The following is an 11,628-nucleotide window of genomic DNA, read 5'->3' as shown; positions in this document are numbered from 1 at the left end:
CAGTTCCAGGCACACCAAAGCATGAAACTTGTCTGTGTCATGAACTACTCCCGCAAGTGGCAGTGAGGCAAATCCAAACTGTCCTCCAAAATGTACTGGGACTTTCACCTGATGCCACTTTCCAGACTTGCCTGGAACATGAAGCAGCAGAGCAGCCTGCTTGTTCCCGCGACCATGCCAACATGTCGCTCTACTGCAAAACATGACTGAGGACTTATGGTATAGTTGGAACTCCTGATGCTGGAGTCTGAGATAACAAGGGTGGAGATTTGGATGAAAACAGCAGGGCAGGAAGCATCAGTGGAACAGGAAAGCTGACATTTCCGGTCTGGACCCTTCTTCAGAAATCACGTTAACTGAGGGCTTCAGGTTTTGATTCGCACACTTTGACACATGGCAGACAGTTTCGGAATTTAGCCTTTCAGAGGTTAATTTGAGATGCATTTGAAAGAGAGGGTAAATCAGAAATCCGTGGTGCATTGTGATACCAGAAAATCAGGTTTCTACTTGGCATTGATCCAAGGCGCCTTCGCATGTAAAGCAAATGTGAAACTATTACTCATCAGAAAGTGACACGGCACGCCAAGTGCACTGTTAAAAATGAAGACAGTTTATGTATTAGATATCAGCGTGTATTATGAACCAGCCTGGGGAGATATCTAACAAAACTTAGAACTAGAGTTAATGAATTGCATTCCTTTTCACCACAACAGCAGAGGTGGCTGAATAAATAGAAATTAAGGTTGACTGATGAGGACAGCAAGCAGGAAATCGCCGTCTGCATCACTGCAAAAGTTTATTGTTGGTGAGAAAGGGGCAGCCCTGCTGTTTCTGGACAGTTTCAGCTGAACATCCTTCGTGTGTGAGGCGAACGTGAAAACGTCTCCATTTCAGAAACTCAACACGCTGCGGTTCTGCCCACTGGCCTTCACACAGCTTTGACATTTGCAGCCATTCACTTTTTAATTTTCAATTTCAAACAGCTTAGTATAGGCCAGCCTTTTAGGTATTATTGATAAATAAACAAAATGAAACCCTTTCCTCAGAGTTTTAACATGTGTTTAAATAAGCAGCATTCCAAAGGTTTACAACGTGCACAAGAATAGAAATAGTGGAAGAAGATATTGGGCACTGGTCACATTCATATTACTAACATATTGGTGAAACTGGAAGATCAGCACCGTCCGTCATTTGTAATGTCATCCGTAAGCTTATCATTTTCTGTTTCACATTCTCACTCATTGCTTTCCAGTTAAAGCTTGGATTCACCATCAGTCTGTATTTACACCTAGCAGCTATTTAATCAGATAACTCTACAGGCAGAGGGATATCGAGTTAAATTCGGGACAGAAACAGGCAGCAAATCAGAGAGTGGGTAAATTGATATCAAGTAGGACAATGAGAAAGACAAGTCATGAGAATGGCGAAGTTTGATGTATTAAATGAGATGTGGGAGCAAATATAAATCATATGCTCCATTCTATCCGCTTCCCCATTCCACAATATCACAGATAATATGATAATCCGCATACTTCACTGCCATGCCTTATCCGCTTAACTCTTGACATCCGTAATAATTACAAATGTACATTTGAGCTTTGTTTATACTCATCGACCCCTCCTGGTAGACCTATATAGTAAAGAATTGCACAGGTTCATAGCCCCTGAGAGAAAACAAATCCTCCTCGTCCCTGTCCTCCTCAGAATGAGATGATGCCTCTGGTCCTAAGCTCGCCTACACAGAGGAAACATCCTCCACACGTTTGTCTTGTCAAGCCCCCGAAGAATATTAACTGTTTCAATGCGGTCTTCACTCATTCTTTTAAAAATCAATGAGTAATGGCCCAAACTACTCAATTTCTGCTCACACAAAAATCCATTGACATGTCAGAGAATGTGGTGAACCTTCGCTGCACTGACCCACTGCCAATATATCTTTCCTTAGATGTGAATCCCAAGGCTGTTCACTGTATTCTGACAGTAGCTTGTATAATTATAACAATCACTCTCTGCATTAATTGTCCATTCTCTTGGGCACATCCAGAATACGGAAATACATATGGAAATACAGGCAACATTAAAGTTGAATTCCGTCACCTGGTGAAGGAGCAGCTCTCCGACTGTGTTTGACATCAAATAAACATGTTGGACTCTTGAATTCTGACTCATTTATACCTTCTTAATTATTTTTGTGTCATCCACATAGTTGATCATGATACATTCACTTCCATAATGTAATTTATTGGTTGTGTCTTGGTGCGGAAACTGATTGCTGTGAAATGATGTTGAAACTCCCATGATTTAGCAACCTGCAAGAATTCAGAACTATGTGCCTGCTGCTCCCATGTCTTCGTTTCCTCTACAATATGTCCCTGATCAGGTAATGATGTCTTATTTGTTTTGTGCATATTTTCTGAAGGAAGATGACTTGCAAATTGTCTGAAAACTAAGTGGTCACCCACATTCTGGCAGAATCAGTGGAATGAGAGTTGACTTTCACTTCAGGGCTAGAGATCCCAGTCAGAAAATAGACCGAGGAACAACATGGAAGAGAGGCTTTTGAGTGATAGAGGAGGAAAAGCGAGGGACATGAAATATTGGAAAGCAGCACATGGGATTGTCTCAAGAGTTGGAGCTCGAAGGTTCATTGCGTTTGCTAATTGGCCAAATTTCTGCTGCTGTTTGAATGGACTCACACAGCAGTCCTGTTTTAACAATTACAATTTGCTCCAATTCAAAACCTTCATTTTTGTTGCTGTCCCAAAATGGTTCAATCATTCGCCAAGTCAGAGACACCCTTTGTTTCTAAGTTATTGCCATGCCTCAGACCACTACATAGAATCCTTACAGTGTAGAAGCAGGCCCTTTCGCTTTACAAGTCCACACTGGCCTTCGGAGCATCCTACCTCTATAACCCACTTAATACACACAACACTGATCTCCAAGGCCTATTTAGCATGGCCAATCCGCCTAGCCTGCACATCTTGGGAATTGTTGAAGAAACCAAAGCATACCCATGCAGACACAGGGAGAATACGCCAAATCCACACAGTCACCCGAGGTTTGAATCAAACCCAGATACCTGGTTCTGTGAGGCAGCGGTGCTAAGCACTGAGCCACTGTGCTGGTTGTAGTGGACATATCTGAGTGCCGCTCTTCTAGCATCGAGTGGAGCCTATTGAAATGATGACTGACCAGGTCCTTCAGTCAGCATCTGGCCACTTGGCCATATTGATCCAACTGCAACAAACAGCTCCCCACCATCTTCTCTGGGGCAACAAGGACCGTGTAATAAATGCTAAAGCGCTCACGTCTTGTGGAAGAAATAAAAAAGAAAAAGAGGTTTGAAGTTTCTTCACGCTGATCAGATTGATAAATGTTCTAATTTACTGTTAACACTAGTCATGGCTATTTTGATGCTTTTGTTTCAAGTGGTAGTGGGACTGAGTTGGATTTAAGCTACATTATCTAATCACGTGTGGGTTTGAATCCCACTGTTACCAGCATCAATTATGCTGGAAAAGGTCAATTTTGTAATGACTTCTTTTCATCTGAATGTTGAAAGTTTCTTGGGCTTCTGACAGTTTAGGTGGTGAAAGCGGTAAAATGGGTAACAGGTACTGAAAACAGTGAGAGCTCCAGCTGTTGATCTCCGCTCAGATCTCCGCTTGGGGACATTGCATGCCATGTTGGTGCCAATTCCTGTGCCTCCATTGGCCAGTGGCTGAAAGAGCAGTGGCTCAAGGCCACACAGTTATACTGTCTTAGCGGTTTCAGATCAAAATATTATACCGACCACATACCAACACATACCGACATTTCACCCACGAGAACTCTATGAAGAGGTTGTATTTAAACAGCACCATCAGTGATTCACCATCAGCTCCACTCAGAGTGGGACTGGAAGAGGGACAAGGAGCAGGCCAGTACACCGTGTTTTACAATCAGAGAGTTATGAGGACCTTTGATCCTTTAGTTATAAATTCTGTGCCTGACACCTCCTTCACTGACACCTGATGAAGAAGTCAGGTTCCAAAAGCTTGCGTTTTCAAATAAACTTGTTGGACTATACCTGGCGTCGTGTGATTTTTAAATTTGTCTGCTCCAGGCCAACTCCAACACCTCCACATTCGGGGATTTTTCACAGTTTGCTGAAGCCCGTTTCCGTGACTCAACGGATCAGCATCAAGATGTAAATTGGAAAAGATGCAGGCTCGAGGCCATGTGCTTCAGTTGCTTTGGCCCAGCAATTAAGGCTCCAAGTCCTTCTATTTAATCCACGCAAAATCCATGACAAGATGGAATTCAAAACACACCCAGCAAAGACTCTGTCTTACCCTGCTCCACACTGAGTGAGACAGAGACAAGGAGAGGGGTTTGACCCCCATATCAAATTTCCCGCTGTCTGCAGAAAGCAACCACTGCAGCTTTGATCGGTGGCTTCCTGCTCATCCCTGGGACACAATTTACAGAAACTCGTTTCTGAGAAACGGTTCTTATCGTGTGAATAGGTCGAAAAAGTTTTTTTTTTCAATTTGACAACGGCTGCAGCAGATTCTGTCTGTCCTCAGAACCTTTTTTTAACCAAACTCCTGTCTCCAAAATAGAAGTGGCAATACCTTGTGATGAGAACAGCAATATAAAAATGAACTCTGCTCACATTTCTCTAATAATGGCAAAGAAAACACAATTTGATTTGATAATGAGGGACCAGCACTGTAAAGGTAAATGTAATAACCACTACACCGCGGTAACAAGGTGGGCCCACTGACATTATTGTTTTACACCATCTCGCTCTATTATACACAGGCCATCCAGTCATCTATTACAATGCAGTTTCTAATGCTTGAGACCCTCTCACAGAAGACACCTATGCCTGCAGTGTTGGTCCTACAGTTTGTTGTTTCTCCGAGTGGCTGTGAGTTCATTTCTTTCTGGGGCCTGTGAAAGTTTTAACAGCCTGCTGCATCCAAACTCCCCAAAGGAACTCTTTAACCGTCATTTGAAATCATTTCTGGCACAACAGTGTGAACACAACCATGTCATTTCCTCCACCAGCCAGAAATGTGTTTGAAATACCACGTTCCTGCTTCTCCTTCCAGGAGTTTGGGAAAGATCTTTCGGAAGCAGCTGATGTAAAGAATGTTCCAGTTTACCAGGAAGGCTGAGGTGGAACAGTGTAAAGTGCAGAGTGATGAGGAAACAATGGAGCAGTAACACGGACAGGGGAGCGACCAAATGATTCCTTTCTTTGACGCAGACAGATTCTTGTTGTGAAGTCTGAAATTGAATAATATAAGCCAGGTGGGTAACATCCTTGCTTTCTGGGAGTTGGTCTCCCCTTAGGCCTCTGTCACTGTCAGGGGAATATATCTGTTTGATACTGTTTTGTGGGTGAAAATGATGTTCAGTTCTCCAAGGTGGGCATGAACACTGTTTTACCATCTCAAACTTCAGTCACATTTATTGTAACTTTCGACATTAAAATGTCACAGGGAAAATATGATTGAGATGAATACCTGAAACATCAGAACGTACAAGGCTACAGGCCAAGTTCTAGAAACGGGGATTGATGGTTAGATAAAAACTTAATGAAGCGATCATTTTTGAAGAGAAAAGAAATCAATAGCTGCATCATTACGAAACAGCTCACGTGTTTCTGCCTTCATCTCTGGTGGCCTAGTGGTTAGGATTTGTCACTTTCACCTCCGCAGCCTGAGTGTGATTACCGGCCAGGCAATTAGGCTTGATTGTTCCTGAATATAAACCAAAAGAACTGCAGATGCTGTAAATCCAGAACAAAAACAAAGTTGCTGGAAAAGCTCAGCAGGTCTGGCAGCAACTGTGGAGGAGGAAACAGAATTCATGTTTAGGGTCCAGTGACCCTTCCTCAGAAGGTTCCTGATTGTTACTGACAGGGACAACAGCAAAGGTAAAGCAGTTCTGAAGGGAATCATTTCAATATCTCAGATCAGTTTATGTCCCCGAGAAGGTAAGAATCAATGTCCCAGCCTCTTAAAGATGGGAATGGTGCCTGAACTCTTTCTGTTCAGTCAGACAGTTCGCCTTTCATTCTCCTCTGATTTCACTTCCCAAAGAGATTCGAGCATTCATTGAAGCTGAGACCAGGCAATTTGGTTTGCTATTCCTACCAGCTGCAGTGATTGGGGAAACGGATAGGTCAGCGTGAGATGCCTTTGGGAAATTTAAGCTTTCCCTTCTCCGAAGAGGCAGGGACAGCGGTGGCATTCATTGACAGGAGATAGAGAAAGGGTTATCGTTCCTGCCGGAAGTCAAACATCACATTGACTTCAGAACAGGGAGGTGTCATAAATCTCCCCCACTGAGCTCGTGCCAGGTCGGAGTCGAACCTACATTCTCCTAATCCATAGTCAGGTGCGCGATCCATTGGACCACTGGCCCGCTGTAGGCTCTGGTTTTACACACTGCAAATATGGTGTGAACACAGACATGAGGAGAACTGATAACAGTCACAACGTGAACAACCAGCACAGTCAATCACCATCACTGCTTCAATTCAATGGTCCTGAATTTGTGATGCAGCGAGTTCCACTGGCAAAGAAAAAACATTTGTCCTCAGGGAGTTGCCATTCGCCTTATCCAGGCCGCTCAGCCATTCAATGAGGTCACTTCTGTTGTAATAAACCTCAACTCCACCTTCCTGCTTTTGCTCCACAACATGATGAAAACCCGAGCCTAATTACACCATTGTATATTCCTGTTACTTTTCGGAAGTTTGGATTACTTTAATGGCCTGTGTTTGTTTACAGGAAATTGAATAACATGATAATAGAGGTATTTTTCACTGGTACTGATCATTATCCAAATAGAGAGACTGGTTTTTTCAAATAAATTCTGTTTTGCTCAACGGCACTTTCCCACAGATTGATGCCCCAGTAATCCCTGCTGCATGTCACTAAAAGCTGCTCTGGGTGAGGTTGGAGCTCACAGCCTCAGCACTTCACACGTCTCTGTGCCATCATAGAAGGACCATGCACTCATCGATTACATCACTGGAGCCACGATGTAGCCCCCCGTGTTCTTGCCATCCCCATTTCCGGTTGTAACCTCATGGCTGCACCACTGAGTTTCTCTGGTTCCGGGCCTGGGAACTGAGATTACATGATCTTCGGCAATAGTGGTTCCTGCCTTATGTAACAAAACTAGAGAAGTAACCGATGTTAAACTGCAACGCTGTTCAAACATACATTTCAACGATATCATGCACTCTCCTCTGAACCTTTGATGTTTGTCGAAATCTCTCAATCTCACTCTTCAACTTACTTAATGATAGAGTTTGGGAGCATCGAAGTTAAAGATTGCAGCCAACTTTAAATTCTTACATGTCAGTCCGCTGATCACCAATTATTCCATAGTGTTGTTCCGAACACATCTTCAGACATTGTTTTTATTATGCTTTTTTTTATCGTGTCTTTTATTGCGTTGCCATGATTGCACAATGGTTAATGTTCTGAATTGTGGCCATAGCAGCCTCAGCTTGAGTCCGAGTCATGGTAGCCCTTATTCGTCCCCATTTTGCTCCTTGGGACTGGTCATTCGTTAAGAAATTAACTGAATGACATGAAAATACGCTCTGAGCTGGTGGTTTTATTCCCTCAAACTTTCGCTCTCTCACATGTCTGTGTTTGATTTATCAGAATTCAAACCTGCCTCTTCTCACAGGCATTTCTCCCTCCCACTATCACTAACCCTCTGTTACATCCTTCCTTCCACGTTACTGAGGCACTGCACGATCTAACACTCGCGCCACATTGACACATTGCTAAGTGTATGTTATTACTGTCTGTCCTCCCATTCACGGTGGGACATGTCACAGGAAGGATGGTGCTGTCAGAACCAGCGCTGGGCAGATCTGCAGCTCCCGGGGAGACACAGTATCATGGAAATTGCTAACACACACGTTTAGCAATGTGCACCTTGTGTCTGTTTTGGAATGCAAGTGGTTTGATAGATTTGATCCGGATTGATACTGGAAGCAGGAATTTGAGGAGGATACAGGATAAACCTATCGAAATTTGACTGGAGAAACAGCAAATAGCTTTAAAATTTTAGGGTAAATGTGCAGCTTGAGTTGCGGATGTTGTTGTTAGCTTTCTCGCCGAGCTGGTTGGTTGTTCTGCAGATTTTTCATTATTCTATTGGTTAGCAAAATCTGTGCAACCTGCAATGAAGTGCCATTGTGTTTTCCTGCTGGTTATTTAAACTCTAGTGTCTGTTGAGCTGGTTTACCTCACTTCCGGTTTTCTTCACAATGGAGTGCATTTGGGGTCCATCTCTATTTGTTTATTGCCGGCTTTCTCAGTGGAGTACCAGGCTTCTTGGCGTTCCAATGCTTGTCTCTGCTTTGTCTATCCCAGGATCCTGGCATTGTCCCAATCGAGCTGGTGATTCTCCTTATTCATGTTAATGGAGACGAATGAGTTTTGAGCGAGTCTTTTTATTGCCAGTTGATTTTTTTGTACCCTTGTGATCAATTTCCTTCCTGTTTCTCCAATGTGGTGTCTGCCGCAGTCTTTGCAGGGAATCTTGTCTATGTCATTGGTCTTGTTCACAGTGGGTAGTGGGCCTTTGTTCCAAATGAGCAGTTGGCGTCGGGTTGATGTGGGTTTGTGTGCTGCTCTGATGCACAGTGGTTGTTGGAGTCTCGCAGTCAGTTCAGACGTGTTCCTGATGTCAGGTAACTTGATGGGTGTTTCGGGGCGTGTAGTATCTTCCTGATGTCTTTCATGTGATAGGTATCTTCTGACCCAGTTTTTCGGGCATCCATTGTCTTTGAATACTTCGAGGTACTCTCCTTCTTTTTGGTGCAATGCAACATCGGCGGAAAATCGAACCAGCTCAGTGAGCTAACCAAACACAAGAAGATGGCATGTCACTGCTTCTAAACATTGTGCTGCAGTGAAGCAAATACTTAGCTGTTCATCATAATTACAGACAGGAAATTCATTTATCCAACATGATTGGAGTATTTATCTGACAGATGTTATGGAAGTAACCCTATCACGGAAGTAATCATAAACAACCTTGTGTCTCCTGAACACTTCTGACATTGTACATGCACTGAAGATGATTTCAGCGAATCCCTACAGTGCCCAAACAGGCCCTTCGGCCCAATAAGTCCACACTGATCCGCAGAGCATCCAACAAAACCCATTCCCCTGTAATCCACCTAATGTACTCGCCCCTGAACACTAAGGTCAATTTAGCATGGACAATTTACCTAACCTGCATATCTTTGGATTGTGGGAGGAAACCACAGCACCTGGAGAAAGCCTACGTAGGCGCAGGGAGAATGTGCAAACTCCAGACTGTCGCCCGAGGATGGAATCAAACTCAAGTGAGGCAGTAGTACTAAAGACTGCAGTTACTGTACCGTCCTTTGTTGCTTCTGCGTGTCTAATTGCCTGACTCTTACCTTCTGGGTGGTGTGAAGCTTTGAGATTGTGAAGCGAGAGTCAGGCTACAAAAACATGTGCTCATCTTCAAAAATGAATGCAAACAGGCAAAAATTATTGAGCTTTCAGTTTGGAATATTCTGAAGTATCTCCAATACCTCCCTAAACCTCTGCTGTTGCAGCTGTACTGAGCGCAATCTTAACAGAAATATTCATTTCCCATCAGTTCCAATTTCGATCTGATACCATTGCACTTTGAAGGTTTGAAGCGCTCATCTTGGATTCAACCTTTGCTCCTTTTGAGTGAATGGAAAAAAACAGATCACTACTTTTCTTAGGCAGAACTGGAGCCGAAACAACAGGCTCTATGGAGCTGTAATTCGCAACCAGTAGACTACTGGGCACAGGTGGGGATCGAACCCACGATCTTTGGTTTACGAGACCAATGCCTTCCCATTTGGCCACTGTGCCCTGCTTGCCTTTGCTCTTAAACTGCTGCACTCATTCAGTTTGTTAACTGTGAGTAGGTTTGTTTAAAATTGTTGGAAAAATATGAAACTGACAAATTACCTGATGTTAAAGTACAACAAGGGATGCTCAAGACAGAACAGTAAATGATTGAGTTCAGGCAAATTCTGAAGTAAAAGTAAACGGGCGGCATGGTAGCCATGTGTGTAACGTAATGTAACCATCAGTGGTTCGCACGGCTGCCTCACAGCAGCAGGGATCCCGCCTTGATTCCAGCCTCAGGCAACTGTCTGTGTGGAGTTTGCACATTGTCCTCGTATCTGTGTGGGTTTCCTCCTGGTGCTCCGGTTTCCTCCCACAATCTAAAGATTTGCAGGGTAGTTGGATTGGCCTGCAAAATTGCACATAGTGTTCAGGGAGGTTTAGATTTAGGTGGGTTTTGTGGGGTTGGGTCTCGGTGGGATGTTCTGAGGTTTGGTGTGGAATTGTTCGGCTGAACGGCCTGTTTCCACACTGCAGGGATTCTAATTCTAATTTGGGTCAACGCATACAGGAATCAGATTGAAAAAACTGTGGAATTCTTTCTGCAATCGGCTTGGTTTTAATGAGCACTCAACTGCAGATCATTGCACTAACGATTTCCTAGCACAGATAAGGAAATACCTGCTTGCGAAGCCGCATCCTTTGATTTCATCCCAGGGATGTGACGACCCGTGAGCATGCAATAACATCAGTCAGTGCGCTATAAGTTTAAAATGATGAGAGATGGGCAAAATATGCTCATTAACAAAATGATCATTTGGTAGAATTCAGTACAGAGATGCACAAACAGGACATCTACATAGAAAGATGATAGACAATAATTAGGAGGATCTTTTTTTAAAAGTGTTGATTTCAGTTTCGCTCTGACATTTGCGGAAGGATATAAACTGACCTTACCCGTTCTGCAATGGAAGTGACTTGAGCTCCACCTTGAGGTAATTGAATAGCAGTTAAATTTCGAAATAGCTGAGAGTCATTCGGTTCACAGGGATTTCGGGATGTTGGCCTTACAAGCCTTTCCCACATTTCATGAAAGTACCAAAGAAGTGAGTCAAGAGCTTTTGGTCCCCATAGAGACGATATCCATGATGTGGTTAGACAATAATTTGGGTTCGTTGAGTTTATAAATGGATAAATTGCGTTAATTAAACGAATGGATAATGGTACAACTGCAATGTCTGCAGTTCAGTCTCAGTTCGAGCAACGTGTGTAATCATTGTCCTTCGTCATCGCCAAAGGTATAGAGATTAGAAAAGATGCAGCCGATTTTGTCGGGATAGTGCACAGGATGCTGGATTACATTCACGATATGTTTGAAAAGTTGAAAAAGCTGCACCTGTGTTTGGGAAAATTGGGAAGTAAACTAATGGAGATTTCCCTAATGATGCGAGGTTCGGTGTGTTTATACTAGCAGAACATTCCCCTCTTTGGGGGGAATCAAGGTCAAGCGGTCAGAGATTCAAAAATAAGAGTGAATGATAGAGAAAACATTGGAGTTGAATTTCTTTTACTCAGAGAGTTATTTAAGCGGACAGCAGTTTTTTTTTCTTCAAAAATACAAGTAGAAGCTCGTTCCTGAGTGTTTTAAAAGATATATCAGCAAACATACAAGGAGTGAATTTAACAAGGGAAGAGTGTCCAGGACTGTGGGGAATGGTTGCCGCATACTGGGTGGCAGGGC

General features: G+C 43.3%; 1 non-coding gene across 1 annotated transcript; it reads right to left on the bottom strand.

Moving 5' to 3' along the window:
• Window positions 1-9,836: 9,836 nt before the first annotated feature.
• On the bottom strand, window positions 9,837-9,908 carry trnat-cgu (transfer RNA threonine (anticodon CGU)). The gene has a single exon. It is a non-coding gene; the product is annotated as a tRNA-Thr (tRNA).
• Between the last annotated feature and the right edge of the window lie 1,720 nt (window positions 9,909-11,628).

This window comes from Stegostoma tigrinum, chromosome 10 (genome assembly GCF_030684315.1).
Source record: "Stegostoma tigrinum isolate sSteTig4 chromosome 10, sSteTig4.hap1, whole genome shotgun sequence".
In the NCBI taxonomy this organism is placed as follows: domain Eukaryota; kingdom Metazoa; phylum Chordata; class Chondrichthyes; order Orectolobiformes; family Stegostomatidae; genus Stegostoma; species Stegostoma tigrinum.
This window is presented reverse-complemented; position numbering and strand designations above follow the sequence as displayed.